General features: G+C 48.6%; 1 protein-coding gene across 1 annotated transcript in view; it reads left to right on the forward strand.

The window, feature by feature from the left end:
* The window catches only part of PTPRE (protein tyrosine phosphatase receptor type E), a 285049-nt gene that overhangs the window by 191015 nt on the left and 77677 nt on the right, over positions 1–16357 (forward strand). The window lies entirely within an intron of this gene.

Genomic DNA, 16357 nt, shown 5'->3' on the forward strand with positions numbered 1-16357 from the left:
GTTTTTGGAGTGTTGGGAAGAAACAGGTGAACCCAGAGGAAACCCACTGAAACACGGGCAGAACATACAACCTCCTTGCATATGTTGTCCTTGGTGGGATTTGAACTCAGAACCCTAGCGCTACAAAGCAACAAGGATAACCCCTGGACACCCCATGCTGCCCCTTATTGCTTACATATATTTGTTTTTTTTTTTAAAAAAAATCAAAGCTAAAACCACCATATAGCAACGGGGTTTAAGGTTCCTACTTACTACTGAGTAATTATGTGCCAGGTAATAAACTTAAAGTGGTTGTCCACTACTTTTACATTTATGGCCAATCCTTAGGCGGGCTTTACATGTTGCAACATCGCTACCGATATATCGTGGGGGTTACGTCGTTAGTGACGCACATCCGGCTCCGGTAGCGACATCGCAATGTGTAAATCCTAGGTGCGACGATGAACGAGCGCAAAAGAGTAAAAAATCGCTGATCTGTGTCACGTCGTTCATTTCCATAATGTCGTTACTGCTTCAGGTACAATGTTGTTTGTCGTTCCTGCGGCAGCACACATCCCTATGTGTGAAACCGCAGGAACGACAAACATATCCTTATCTGCGTCCACCGGCAATGCGGAAGGGAGAAGGTGGGCGGGATGTTACGTCCCGCTCATCTCCGCCCCTCCGCTTCTATTGGCCGGCCGCTTAGTGACGTCGCAGTGACGTCACTGTGACACCGAACGCACCTCCCCCTTGAAGGAGGGATTGTTCGCCGGTCACAGCGACGTCGCCGACCAGGTATGTGCGTGTGAAGCTGCCGTAGCGATAATGTTCGCTACGGCAGCAAGCACCAGATATCGCATGTACGACGGGGCCAGGTGCTATTGCGCTCGACATCGCTAGCAATCGCTGGCGATGTCGCAGCTTGTAAAGCCCGTCTTAGGATTGGTCATTGTCTGATCGGCCAGGGTCCGACACTCTGCACCCCCACCGATCAGCTGTTCCAATACACATTAGACTGTCTGCAGATCCCACTGGTATTGAGGTTGTAGAGGTTGGCCACTACTTTTTTTTATTGATGGTCTGTCCTTAGCATAGGCCATCATGTCTGATCGGTGAGCACCCCTGCCGATCAGGTGTGACCAGGTATAAAGTTCTCTAATGCGGCTGAACCAACTCTGTCAAAGCTATAGTGGCCATGTATGACAAGTCAACTCTTTATTCCTTTGATAGTACCCGGCCCCAACCAGTATAGAAGTGACAGAGCTACTGTAATTCGGCAGCATCCGAAAACGTCCGACCACTCCCGGTAACAGCTGATCGGTGGTTGACGCACCCCTGCCGACCACCTGTTCTTGGTCCCAGCAGAGTCAGCAGGGTGCTGGAAATGCTCACTTATGGAGCTACTCAGTCATCTGGCCGGGTACTGCACATCCACGTCCTATTCAGATCAATAGGAGATGGATGCACAGTACCCAAGCACCGCCAGTATCAGAAGGCGGAGCAGCTCTGGAACTGCTGCCGTCGCCGGGTCCACAATCAGCTGATCGGCGGGTGTGCTGCGTGGTGGTCCCCGGCAGACCATACATTGATGATCTATCCTAAGGATAAGCCATCAGTGTAAAAGTAGGGGACAACTTCTTTAACTGCACCGCACAATGCCAGGTAGCTGCTGCAAAGCCCAAATGATTCAATAGCATGAAAGGATTAATGCTGTGTTCTCATATTGCGGCTGAGCTGTGCTTTTTATTGCTGCAGTCGTGTCTTAACTGCGCACCATTTTTCAAAAATTGTGCCAAAAAAAACGCTGCAGTTTTACCGCTATCACAGCAAGAAAAGAAAAACATTGCGGCCCCAAAATACGAAAGCAGCTTTAGAGTATGCTAATTATTATTAGGCAGCTGTCATTCAATACTTTCCTAAATATATTTTTCCTTATTTTAAAGCTATACATATAATAATTTGTGCTGACGATCCCCTATAGAAATATGTGATATAACACTAACAAGAAAGAGAAAAGATAGGATTGTACTGCTAAGGATACTTGTCTATATATATAATTGCCTTATTCTGTCTGTCTGTCTGTCTGTCTGTCTGTCTATCTGTCTGTCTATCTGTCTGTCTATCTGTCTGTCTGTCATGCTCCAAAATTGTGTCCTTACGGTGACACAAAGCTGATTGGCCGCTGGGCTCGCCATGGCCCCGCCCCCCCACACGGATTGGCCGCTCGCCCAGGCTGCGCCCCCACACGGATTGGCCAGCCGCTCGCCCAGGCTCCGCCCCCCCCCACAGATTGGCCTCTCGCCCCGGCACCCTGCAGGCATTGGCAATTCGGCCACGCCCCGCCCCCCTCACGCAATGCACGCTAGCTCTGGCCCCGCCCCCTCCCTCCCCCCGCGCATTCCCCGAACTGACACGGCTGTCACGGAGGTGAGTACTGTACTCCCCCCCCCCCCTCTCCCCCTCCCCCTCCCCCCCCCCCCCGCGCATTCCCTGAACTGACACGGCTGTCACGGAGGTGAGTACTGTACTCCCCCCCCCCACCCCCCCCCGGCCCCCGCTCGCACGGGAGTGGTGTGGATACGTTGGTAACCATGCTCGCATGGTTACAAGCGCATCAAGGTCCTGCTGCGGCGGAAGATCCACATGCACACACTTAACAGCACACACACAAACATACACACACATCAGATCACACTCACTCTCACACACACCTCACACACACCTCACACACACCTCACATACACCTCACATCGCATCCACACACTCACAGCATCCGGCGATATCGCTTGCTTCTCGGCCTCGATACTGTGCTGTTGTGACCTTCCAGGACCTGACGGAGGATCACATGGCCAGAGGCATGTGGTATCTCCGGATGTTGTGAATGTCAGCGCGTATGTGCGATATCGTCAGTGTCTGTGTGTGTGAGTGTATGCGATCGGGTGTGTGTGAGTGGATGCGATCGGGTGTGTGTGAGTGGATGCAATCGGGTGTGTGTGAGTGGATGCGATCGTGTGTGTGTGAGTGGATGCGATCGGGTGTGTGTGAGTGGATGCGATCGGGTGTGTGTGAGTGGATGCGATCGGGTGTGTGTGAGTGGATGCGATCGGGTGTGTGTGAGTGGATGCGATCGGGTGTGTGTGAGTGGATGCGATCGGGTGTGTGAGTGTCGGCAGAGGAGCACGGCGTGCTGGAGGAGGCTGGGAGCAGAGAGGCTGATCATGGGGAAGGCTGGGAGGGGGAGGCTGATGCTGGGGGAGACTGGGAGGGGAAGGCTGATGCTGAAGGAGGCTGGGAGGAAGGAGGCTGGGAGGAAGGAGGCTGGGAGGAGAGAGGCTGATCCTGGGGAAGGCTGGGAAGGGGAGGCTGATGCTGAGGGAGGCTGGAAGGAGAGAGGCTGATGCTGGGGGAGGCTGAAAGGAGAGAGGCTGAGGCTGGGAGGAGAGAGGCTGATGCTGGGGAAGGCTGATGCTGAGGGAGGCTGGGAGGGGAAAGCTGATGCTGGGGAAGGCTGGGAGGACGGAGGCTGGGAGGAGAGAGGCTGATCCTGGGGAAGGCTGGGAGAGGGAGGCTGATGCTGGGGGAGGCTGGAAGGAGAGAGGCTGATGCTGGGGGAGGCTGGAAGAAGAGAGGCTGATGCTGGGGGAGGCTGATGCTGGGGGAGGCTGGGAGGAGAGAGGCTGATGCTGGGGAAGGCTGGGAAGAGAGAGGCTGATGCTGGGGACAGAGAGGAGAGGCTGATGCTGGGAGGAGAGAGGCTGATGCTGGGATGAGAGAGGCTGATGCTGGGAGGAGAGAGGCTGATGCTGGGGGAGGCTGGGAGGGGGAGGCTGATGCTGGGGGAGGCTGGGACGAGGGAGGCTGATGCTGGTGGAGGCTGATGCTGGGGGAGGCTGGAAGGAGAGAGGCTGATGCTGGTGGAGGCTGATGCTTGGGGAGGCTGATGCTGGGGGAGACTGGGAGGGGAAGGCTGATGCTGAGGGAGGCTGGGAGGGGGAGGCTGGGAGGAAGGAGGCTGGGAGGAGAGAGGCTGATCCTGGGGAAGGCTGGGAACGGGAGGCTGATGCTGAGGGAGGCTGAAAGGAGAGAGGCTGATGCTGGGGGAGGCTGGAAGGAGAGAGGCTGAGGCTGGGAGGAGAGAGGCTGATGCTGGGGAAGGCAGATGCTGAGGGAGGCTGGGAGGGGAAAGCTGATGCTGGGGAAGGCTGGGAGGACGGAGGCTGGGAGGAGAGAGGCTGATCCTGGGGAAGGCTGGGAGAGGGAGGCTGATGCTGGAGGAGGCTGGAAGGAGAGAGGCTGATGCTGGCGGAGGCTGATGCTGGGGGAGGCTGGAAGGAGAGAGGCTGATGCTGGTGGAGGCTGATGCTTGGGGAGGCTGGGAGAGGGAGGCTGATGCTGAGGGAGGCTGGGAGGAGGGAGGCTGGGAGAGGTAGGCTGAGAGAAGAGAGGCTGATGCTGGGGGAGGCTGATGCTGGGGGAGGCTGGGAGAGGGAGGCTGATGCTGGGGGAGGGTGGGAGGAGGGAGGCTGGGAGGAGAGAGGCTGATGCTGGGGAAGGCTGGGAGGAGAGAGGCTGATGCTGGGGACAGAGAGGAGAGGCTGATGCTGGGAGGAGAGAGGCTGATGCTAGGATGAGAGAGGCTGATGCTGGGAGGAGAGAGGCTGATGCTGGGAGGAGAGAGGCTGATGCTGGGGGCAGAGAAGCTGATGCCGGGGGCAGAGAGGCTGATGCTGGTGCAGCATGGGGGATGGAGCACGATGGGGGGGTGCGCAGCATCGGGGATGGAGCATGATGGGGGGGTGCGCAGCATCGGGGATGGAGCACGATGGGGAGTGCGCAGCATAGGGGATGGAGCACGATGGGGAGTGCGTAGTATGGCGGATGGAGCACGTTTGGGAGTGCGCAGCATGGCGGATGGAGCACGTTTGGGAGTGCGCAGCATGGCGGATGGAGCACGTTTGGGAGTGCGCAGCATGGGAGATGGAGCACGATGGGGGGGTGCGCAGCATAGGGGATGGAGCACGATGGGGAGTGCGCTGCATGGGGGATGGAGCACGATGGGGAGTGCGCTGCATGGGGGATGGAGCACGATGGGGAGTGCGCTGCATGGGGGATGGAGCACGATGGGGAGTGCGCTGCATGGGGGATGGAGCACGTTTGGGAGTGCGCACCTCCCCCCAACACACACACACACACACGCGCGCGCACTGCACAACACACCACACACCACACACACACACACTGGGAACCACAAACAACTGCCCTACACAGACACCCACACACACAGACAACGCTGCACACACACAACACCCAACACACAAACACCGCGGCACACACAAATATACGCACATACCGCACAACACACACATTGCACAAAACATACCTCCCCCCAAAACACACCACACACACACAAACCGCGCAACACACACACAACGCTACAGACACACAGCGCTCCACAAACAACGCAACACACGCAACACACATACAACACTGCTCTCACCCCCCGTCACACCCAGACAACACCCAGAACATGTACAGCCCCTACACAAACACTTGGTAACTACACACAACAACATCTATATATATATATATATATATATAACAAAAATCATACATGAACTACACAATACGTAAATTCTAGAATACCCGATGCGTAGAATCGGGCCACCTTCTAGTATATTAAATAATGATCTTCTACAAAATATTCTCCTATGTTAAAGCACTACTCAAGCGTTTTTTTAGGGTTTTCTTTTCAGCGCTGGAGTAGTGCTTTAAATGGAAGCCCCCTGCCCCTCGTCTGATACTCGCCCTCCAGCGTCTTCATCTGTTTCCAGCATATCTCCAGCTCTCCTCCTGTGATTTGTGACCTGCTGGCAGGTCCAGTGTTTCACAGAGGTCAAAACTCACTATAAGTCTATGATAGCCTCATTCTGGCCCTCATAGACTTGTATTGAGATTTTGTTATTTAATGTCCGACTACTGGACAGTCAGAAGTAACCGACACAAGACCGCGTCGCAGAACTGGAGCGATGCCAGCAAACTGAAGGTCAATTAATGAAAGGGGGCTTAGATTTAAAGCGCCACTCCAGCACTAAAAAAAGAAGAACGCTGGAGCGGTGCTTTAACACAGAATTTCCCCGTAGGGTTTGTGACAAAGTGTTTTATAAACTGAACAAACCCTTTATGTAGAAGTTGCAATGTCTGTAATTTTTCACAGTTTTTACAGTGCTTTTACAGAGGTGAGATAGAAAGTGCTGTATTGAGAGGTAACATTGTATGCCAGTGCTTCTAAGGGACTCTCCAGCCTAACACAGGATGTTGTGATTGGTATCTGGTTGACTATACTTTTAAAAATATATATGAGGTATAAAGCTATGTAGAGTAGATATCTGTTGGCTGGACAATCATTCATCCGGTAGCTGTCTACAAAATCCACATATATAGGAACACGTAGATCAACTGAGTCCTCAAAGAGCCGCTAGGAAACTCCTCTGGCAGCGGCTTATCTCCCCGCCCTTCTGGATAAAAGTATCAACCATTGAAATTCCAACCACTGGATCCTTCTCTTCCATGACATCATCTGTCGTGGTAGAATCGGGGCGCCACCGATATTGATCCCACCGATATTGATCCCACCGATATTGATCCCACCGATATTGAGGTTGAAGAGGTCGTCCCCTATTTTTGTATCGATGACCTGTCCGTAGGATAGGCCATCATATCTGATCAGTGGATCGTGGGTGTGCCAAACTTAGCACCCTTGCCAATCAGGTGCAACCAGGTGGAAGTTCTCCGAGGCGGTCAGAGCAACTCTGGCAAGACTATAGTGGTCAGGTCAACCCTTTATTTATTTGCTAGTACCCGGCCCCGACGACTATGGAAATGACAGAGCTGATGCAGTCTTGCAGAATCCGAAAAATTCCAACTGCCACCGGTAACAGCTGATCGGTGGATGACGCACCCTCAGATATCCTAAGAATAGGCCATCAGTAAAAATTAGTGGCCAACCGCTTTAAAATATAAGAGCTAATTTACATCATATAGATCATTAATCCAGGGATTGGACTTGGGAATACTTTTCCAAGCCTCCTAATTGCAGATTTTTTCTTCCTCTGCACCAAAGATGCAGAAAAATGCATTGAATACGAATACTTATCTATGGAGGTACCAATTTCATGATGACGTGCTTCTATGAACTGTACAAATTCATCACATAGCTTGTCAACGTTTTGGACTGTCGTGAAGAATGTCTTCTACAGGAAATATTACCTCCATGATATGACGAGCTATGGAATATGCAACTCTATCATTCCAATTCATTATTTATGTTATCTTGGATTTCAGCTTTATATTCTTCTTTTTCCTCGTGGTATTCTTTCCTTTTTGTTGCAGATTTTTGAATATTGTTTATGAATTTTGCACAAAAGTGTTCTTTATTTTTGTCTCTTACCCTTTCTTTTTTTTTTTTTTGTACCTTTTTAGAGCAAAAAGTGACATGTTAGGCTAAGTTATTGCAAAATTTTCTAAAAAAATAAATAATAAAAATAAATGCATTTTCAGACATACATAAAATCACTCTCTTAGGGTAGGAAACTTGTGTAAAAACTAAGCAACTTACCAAAAAGTTGTAATTAAAGATTCAGTCGAAAAGATGTGGAAACACCAAACCTCGGCCACAATGACGAACATGAAAAAGTAAACTGAGAAATTAGACTTAAAAAAGGCACAAATTGAAAGGAGTATTTGGCACAAATGGAAAAATAGGCAAAAAAACACCAAAAAACAATAAACAGAATTGTAACTGCAATAATGTATGCCTGTGAATAAAGTCAGAGATTGTCATGGGCGTGTTATGTGGTTTCTGGCAATAGAAGGTCACAGCGTTTGGCTGCACAGAATGCTCTCTGACTTTCTATTGTTCCTGCTGTCAGTATTCATTGGTATAGGTAGCTTTCCTGCTGGATTTTCATCTCTCCCCCTTTTGGACCCAGCAGGAGCTCGCCTTCCACCCAGCTGCTGATCATCAGTATTCTCTTGGTGTGTAAAAACTCCCTTCTTCCCTGGACTTCTGCTGGTGATATTATTCAGTTCATTATAGCTCTGGTTGCAAGCAGGTGGCTTGTACTCCTCTTTGGTATCGTTACTGAACTCCTGCCGGAGTCATCTGTGGATAAGTAATTCATAATTTTTACCCGTGTGTCCTCCTTGTGTCTTCCTGTAGCGTTTAGTGGTGTTGACGAAGAGCTCATCCCATCCATTCCCTATTTAGGGCCAGCACTAGGGATACCTTGGGTCAGGTATCCAGCTCGGCGCATAGGTGTGGAACCTATCTAGGGTGGTGAGAAACCCCTGGGACCAGTAGTAGGATTGCTCAGGAGTCACCATCTCCTCCTTCCCTAGACGCAGGGGTACCCTTCCCTTACCTTTCACCGCTTGCTTGTTACTCCCCCTTACCGAGCATGACAGAGATACACACAGGTACAGTATGAGCCCGTGGGTTTCTTTGCATGCTGTATTATGGACATGTATGACATGCATCCATACTGCCTTGTGCATGAGGCCTAAGAATAATAGATATGTCATTAGCTTGGTGCTAGTTTCCAAGTTGTTACATTTTTGTATAGCCCAGAGAAAGAAAGTGGAATATCTTCGATAACTGCAAAAGTGGCGACAACTGCGTCCAGTATTGTGCACAGCTGTTGCTGGAATGGAAGAAATATCTGTAGTTGCCCCATTCATATAATGTAGCTTGGAGACGTCCATGCACATGTTGCAGAAACAACTCTCATATTAATGGATTTGCTTTAAACGGAATATGTCAGCAGGTTTTTTCAACCTCATCTAAGAGCTGTATGATGTAAGCACAGAGACTGAATTCAACGATGTGTCACTGAGTTTACTGGGTGCAACAGCTGTGACACAATCAGAGTTTTTAGTTTTAGACATGCAGCAGAGCTGACACAGCTAACCCACACCAGGATCTCTATGTACAATGTCTATAAGCACAGAGAGGCTTATCACAGGAGGAGGTGTGGTCGGACTAGCTGATGTAGTCCAAGCAATGATAATCTCCTGGTGCTAAAACAATCATTTCAAGTAAATACAGCACAGAGCTTAATAAGAGACACATTGTTGATCTGTGTTTAACTCTTACAGCATGCTGTCTTCAAATTACACAGCAAAAACCTGCTGACAGATTCCCTTTAAAGGCAATATGTCAGGTCGTTTATATTGTTTATATCACGGGCAACATGAATCAGAGCCTGGCTGCACAATTGCAACCCGGTATGTTTTTCTCTGAAACGCTTTGCTTCCATGTAAGTTGCAGAGATTTGAGTAGTAAATATATCGCCATATGTGTCTGAGGGTCATGTTACGTTTTCTTCGCTGGTGAGGATCCAGTAATAAAACACCAAAGAAACTGGTTGTACAAATAGCAACCATACAAACAGATTGTGCCTAATTAAAATATTTATTTATTATTAAAGAATTAAAATGAGATAAAATTAATATATTCAAAGAATAAAATTATACATAGTCGGGGCTACAAAGAAAACTAGGCTGATAGCACAGTGTCCACAGTCAGTGTATCAGGTAGGTAATAAGTAATTAGTAACTGCCTATCATATAAAGTGCCAATGCATTGTGCCTAGTTAATAAATACAAAAAGAGACACAAAATAAATAACTGCCTATTGTATAAAGTGCCTATGCATTGTACCAGGTTATTGAATATACAAAAAGACAGGCAGACAGTATAAATAAAATTTCTGCTTACTGAACAAGACTGTGCTCTGTGCAACCCCTTCGCTCCAACGTATGTTTCGCTCTTCTTTGTCAGAGAGTGAAACATACGTTGCAGAGATTTGGGTAGCAAATCTGTCGCCATATGTGTCCGAGGGTCATGTAACGTTCTTTGTTAGTGGGAATTAAGTAATGTGTATTCCTATGTACTGGCCCTTTTTCTTCTTCTCTCTATTTGCTAATATTCAGGTTCCTGATAAGATTGGGGGCATTTACTCATTATTTTTATTATTATTATTATTATTATTATTATTATAGCGCCATCATTTCCATGGCGCTTTGCATGGGAAAGGGGTATACATAGTAGGGACAAGTACAATAATCATAAACAATACAAGGCACAGACTGGTACAGGAGGATGGAGGTCCCTGCCCCCGAGGGCTCACAGTCTGCAAGGGATGGGTGAGGATACAGTAGGTTAGGGTAGAGCTGGTTGTGTGGCGCTATATCAGACTGAGGGTTACGGCAGGTTGTAGGCTTGTCGGAAGAGGTGGGTCTTCAGGTTCCTTTTGAAGCTTGTCAAGATAGGCGAGAGTCTGATATGTTGTGGCAGAGCATTCCAGAGTATGGGGGAGGCACGGGAAAAATCTTGGATGCGACGGTGGGAAGAGGAGATGAGAGGGGAGTAGAGAAGGAGATCTTGTGAGGATCTAAGGTTACGTGCAGGTAGGTACCGGGAGACTAGGTCACAGATGTAGGGAGGAGACAGGTTGTGGCTTTGTAGGTCATGGTTAGTGTTTCGAACTGTAGTCGTTGGGCAATGGAAAGCCAGTGAAGGGATTGGCAGAGAGGAGAGGTCGGGGAGTAGCGGGGGGACCGGTGGATTACCCGGGCAGCATAGTACAGAATAGATTGTAGGGGTCTCGTGAGCAATCGGAAAAAAGTGGATGGAATGTGCCCCAAAGCGACGGAATGGCCAGCCCTCATTAAAATAGTAAATTAGGAATTTCCGTTTATTCATTATCCTTTAGATATTTTCAATAAGGCCGCCTCTTATTCATTAAGCGTACAATTAATACGTCTGCAAGAAACAAGAGCTCCGCAAACAAAGAAGAAATAATAGATGATACCGATATTCGTGACTTGTGAATCATCCGGTCAGTTCCCTTTGCATCAGATAGGATCTCAGGAATAATCACCAGGTCGGAGGCGGGGGGATAAACGTTCTTGTGTAAATCCTCTCTTGCTCATTGATGTAGAACAGGAAATAGGAGTAGGGAAGGAAACGGCGCACTTCCGGAATCTGGGCTCACGAGTCAGAATTCTTACTGACAGTCAGTTACCGCGACCTGTCAATCAATAGGAACAGCAAGGTCAATCGCTTCACACCTCCGTCTCACAGCAGTTATTGCCCATCTGAAGTGTGAAGCTTATGTCAGGGTTATTTTACCAATGTTTATGTGATGAAAATCTGCAGAACACACGACATAAAAGCCATGAACCTTATTCATAGGATTATTAAGTTGCTCATTTCTTTACTAACAAACATTCAAAAACTCCAAAGGAGTTGACCCCCGAGACAAGTACATTTCCATCATTAGATCATGGACTAATAATACGTTTCACAATTGGATGTGTTAAAACAAATGTTCCTGTGCTGAGATAATCTCATGTACAGCTCTGGCCGCTTCCAAATTGTCAGTTTTTCAGATTTTTCTCTCTATATTTTTCAGTCAAATGTAAATTGTTCTTTTATTCTATAACTACTGACAACGTCTCCAAATTTCCAAGCAATACATTTTGTATTTATTTTCGGAAAATGACAATTGGTCAAAATAACAAAACAATGCACTGCCTTCAGACCTCAAATAATGCAAAGAAAACAAGTTCATAATCATTTAGAAACAACAACAATACTAATAATGTTTTATCTCAGGAAGAGATCAGATATCAATATTTTGTGGAATAGTCATGATTTGTACTCACAGATTTCTTGCGTCTTGGCTGCTTTCCTCCAGTCTGTCACACTGCTTTTGGGTGACCTTATGCCACTTCTGGTGCAAAAATGTAAGCAGTTCTTCTATGTTTGATGGCTTGTGACTATCCATCTTCCTCTTGATTATATTCCAGAGGTTTTCAATGGGGTTCAGGTCTGGAGATTGGGCTGGCCATGACAGGGTTTTGATGTGGGGGTCCTTCATCCACACATTGATTGACCTAGCTGTGTGGCATGGCGCATTGCCCTGCTGGAAAAAACAGTCCTCAGAGTTGGTAAATATTGCCTGAGCAGAAGGAAGCAACTATTTTTCCAGGATAACCTTGTATGCGGATTGAATCAAGGAGTAGGAGATGTCTGTATGTACCGTGTGACACATGCGTTCAGATCGATGGGCATCTGACACACTACAAAAACACCACAAAGAAAGGGGGGACCCGGGACACTTTAACAACTGTGGGCCCTATGGCTATGGAGACGGGTGAGGGTACACCTCCTGAACTCACCTCAAGTTGTTACCTAAGCTCCCTAGCGTCCCAATACGGTCCCAATCCGAGCCGGATACCTAATCCTTCACTAGCCCTGTACACACGCTGGCTAGGGAAATGGCCAGCGCCATACACCAGTCCTACTGCTGCACTAATAAACACGGAGGGAAAGGAAAGACAGACCGAGGGATAAATAGAAGGTTACCAATACCAAACTTCATGGCAGCAGACAGACTCCAAAGTAGCAGATGTATGGGCACAGGACAATTCCTATGCAGCTCCTTCCACCAAGAAGGCCAGAGTAGATTGAATTTTAACAACAGCAAGGAGTGGTGGGAAAACTCCACTATTTAAACCTAAATGGACGTGGGCTCAAAGCAGCTACAGCTGACCTGCCTTGCCCTGAGATGCTGGCAACAAACCTGACATTAACTCATAAGACCCCAAAGGAAAGGAAACTTCATTTAAATGAGGAGTCAGGATGGAGATGAGAGACTTCAGTCCTAACGCTGTCACTGGTCTCAAAACAGCAGGGAGACGACCATGACGCTCATACTTCCTGTCCTTTCATAAAGAGTTTACAGGAGTTTCTCTCTCAGCAGATACAAGTAAAATATATCTTTGTACCGTGTTAGCAGAGACAGGATTACACTGGCAGGTAATACTTCTGTCACAGCTGATCCTACTCCCCCATCCTTTACAGTACCGTGTGCACACACTCATTAGATTCATCAATAGAAAAGATAGGGCCCCAGTCTTTTCATTGTGGCTTATTGACTTCCTGTTGTTTCAGGAAACAACACATGTCCGAGCCTAAAAAAAAAACCCAGTAACTAGTGTGAAATGCATGATTATTTTTTAATAAAGATTCTAATATCTTAAAAAAATGATAACATTTTTTAAAAAACTAATCAATAGGTAATTTTTTAAAAGAGATCATTCCATTTAAGAGACTGGGAATCAGTGTACACCCTAATCTATGACTTTGGTGACCTAGGAAGGAATGCACAGGAATATTATAAACGGTTACTGTCATTATCACAATACAATTTGCAATAACATGATGGAAAAGAAGAAATCTTGTGACATTTGGGTGGAATAATTACCCTCATCTGTCTCGGAGTTGTTAACATTGCCTGTGTGTGGTGCTTCCTGTTTTTGTAATTACTGTTGTGAGCGAGGACATTAGCATTTTCGGAACCTTGTGATAATGACTTGTAAACTGTAATATGTCGGCTAATAAGATGTAACGATATCATCTGTTTCACTCCTGAGTCATTCCTGGATCTGTACAGGGCGTAGAACAATCTTACATCATAGAGATTAGATGTCCAGGGATGGGAAACATATGTATACTGTATATAAATATATATACAGTCATAGCCAAAAGTGTTCACACCCCTGAAGTTACAGAAAATGAAGTATTTCTCTCACAAAATAATGGCAATTTCCTATGTTTTGTCATAAGCATGTTTATTTCCTTTGTGTGTATTGGAACAACACCAAACAAACATAAAAAAGGGCAAATTGAACATAATTTCACACGCAACCCCAAAAATTGTTGCCACCTTTCCAAAATTGTGGGTAAACAGCTTTGTTTCATGCATGTGATGCTCATTCAAACTCACCTTTGGCAAGTTGTTATGATCGCCGAGGAGCAGCGAGCGTTCGGGAGTAGATGTGTACCGCCTCGGGGTTCGGCTGGCAGCCGAGCCGCTCGGATCCGGGCTCGTCGATGGGTGGCTCGAGCGCCTGAAGGGAGGCTGGCACTACGTGAGGGGTTTCGGTGGGGAGGTTCACGGCCGGGGCCGTGGTGTTTAGGGATTTAAGTTCGTGACGCCACCCACAGGTTGTGGTGAGTGTGGACACCACCGCTGCCGTTAACTAGGCTCCCGGGGACGGTGTTGTGCAGCCTGGTGTTGACCCCTCCGTGGGCAGGGGGTGATGGTCCCGGGGCCCGGTGGTTGCGAGGTGCGGGCGTGTTAGTGCGGTGCGGTGCGCGGCCCGAGGGCACGGTTGTACTCACTATGCCAGATACACCGTAGTCTCTGGTAAACCAAAAGGATGGTGGTCGGTGCCCGCAGCCGGCTGCGTTTGGTCCCCCACCCGGTTTGGTAGTTCCCGCCTTTCACCTGCACCTCGTTTGTGGATTTTGACTGCCTGCACTTCCACGACGGGAGTCAGCTCCCCGGCTTTGTGTGTGTGTTGGGAGAACCCGTTTGCCCGCAGACGCTGGCCTGTGGGATCTCTCTGCCTGAGCGGTGGCTCTCTATCCCCCTCGTTGGGCTGTTGTCTTCAGTCGGGACTTGGGTGGGAAAGAACCTAAGGTCCAGACCCCAATCAGTGAATTTGACTCGGTCCAGTGGTTTCTGAGCCTCATTCTCTGTCTGAGTACCCCTCCTGGTGCTCCGGTTTCCAGTTGGTTCCCCGGTTCGGTACCGGCGGGCCACTACCCTGTCCCGGTCCCTTACGGTTCCACCAGCCGTCTTCCCGGCTCCTGCAATCGGCAACCACCGCCAGCCTCCTGGCCACAGGGTATCTGGGCTACGACCCAGATCCCTAACAGACATTTTCGCTTTACTACTACTCTCCTCTCCTCCCTAACTTCATCTGCTGTGTTTTCCCGCCTCAGGCTATCCGCACTCCTCGGTGGGTGTGGCCATCCGCCTGGCTCTGCCCCCTGGTGTGAACGTCAAGACCTGAGAGGGGTGACTCAGGGTTTTAGGTTGGCTGCTGTTACCTTTTTAGGGGACTGGTGTTTGTGCAAGGGCCTGTCTGTGACTACCTGGCTAGTCCAGGGCGTCACAGACCCACTGGGTCATATACCGGACTTCCCTGGGGGAGCTTATCAGTAGCGAACCCCTATACAGGGATTGTCTGGCGCAGCTACAGGGGGCCTAAATGCATGACTGCCAGGAACCAGTGGTGGTCGGCTCTTACGGATTGGAAAAGTCTCTCAATGTCCGGTGCTGGTGTACTCGGATGTGGCAGCACAGAGATGGTAACTCGGTCATGACAGCACGGAGGTGGTGGTTTAGACGTGGCAGCACGGAGGTGGTAGTTGTGAGCAGTCTCTCTAGGATGAGACAGATTAGGAACACGAGACTGGTACTACAATAAGCAGAACTAGACACAGTAGTGTAAAGGGACCTGAGAACTAGCAAAGCATCTACTAGTAGTCAATGTTGCTTAGGCGCCTCCCTTAAGGAGAGGCAAACTTAAAAACCTTTAGGGTAATGGATGACCACAGGAAACAGTTCCAGGTAATGAGACTCTTTAAGAAAAGGAGCGTTGCCGCTCTGACAGAAGGCCTGCACATGGCCTAGAAGCAGGAGGAGGCCGCAGCAGACCCCAGGGCAGGAGAGGAGCGTGTGGAGTCGCCATGTAGATGAGGAGAGCGGCGACCCCGCCTAGGCCTGGGAGCGTGATGCATGTGGGGGTGCCACGCTGGGACCGGGCGCTACACAAGTAACAGGTGTAGGCAATATGAAAATCACACCTGAAACTAGATAAAAAGGGGAGAAGTTGACTTTGCATTGTTTGTCCATGTTTGCTACACTAAGCATGGCCAACAAAAAGAATAGAAGAGAACTCTCTGAGGACTTGACAACCAAAATTGTTGAAAAATATCAGCAATCTCAAGGTAACTAGTCCATCTCCAGAGATCTTGATGTTCTTTTGTCCATGGTGCGCAAGATAATGGAGAAGTTACAACCCATGGTTCTGGAGCTTTTTGGTAAAGCACATCATTCCACTGTTTACCAAGAACGTTGGCAGCAGGCGGCCAGAAATGCTCTGTGTCAGAGCTACATCTGGGTACTGTACATCCGCATCAAATTCAAATCTATAGGACGCAGATGTGCAGTAGCCAGCCATGGCTGCTATCAGAAGAGGGAGCAGCTCCAGAGCTGAGCATTTCCAGCTGCCTGCTTCCGATGCCGGCACCAAGAACAGCAGATTGGTGGAGGTGCCAGGTGTTGGACCCTGGCCGATCAGACATTGATGACCTAAGGATAGGCCATTTATGTAAAAAGTAGTGGACAACAAGTACATTTTTGATTCATTGGAAAGGAGTATGACAATTCATATCGGAGCTATAGTGTGGACCATAATTAGATAGAATGGGTGACCCAACATGGCTACCCTACCCA

This window comes from Anomaloglossus baeobatrachus, chromosome 5 (assembly GCF_048569485.1).
Source record: "Anomaloglossus baeobatrachus isolate aAnoBae1 chromosome 5, aAnoBae1.hap1, whole genome shotgun sequence".
Taxonomy (NCBI): domain Eukaryota; kingdom Metazoa; phylum Chordata; class Amphibia; order Anura; family Aromobatidae; genus Anomaloglossus; species Anomaloglossus baeobatrachus.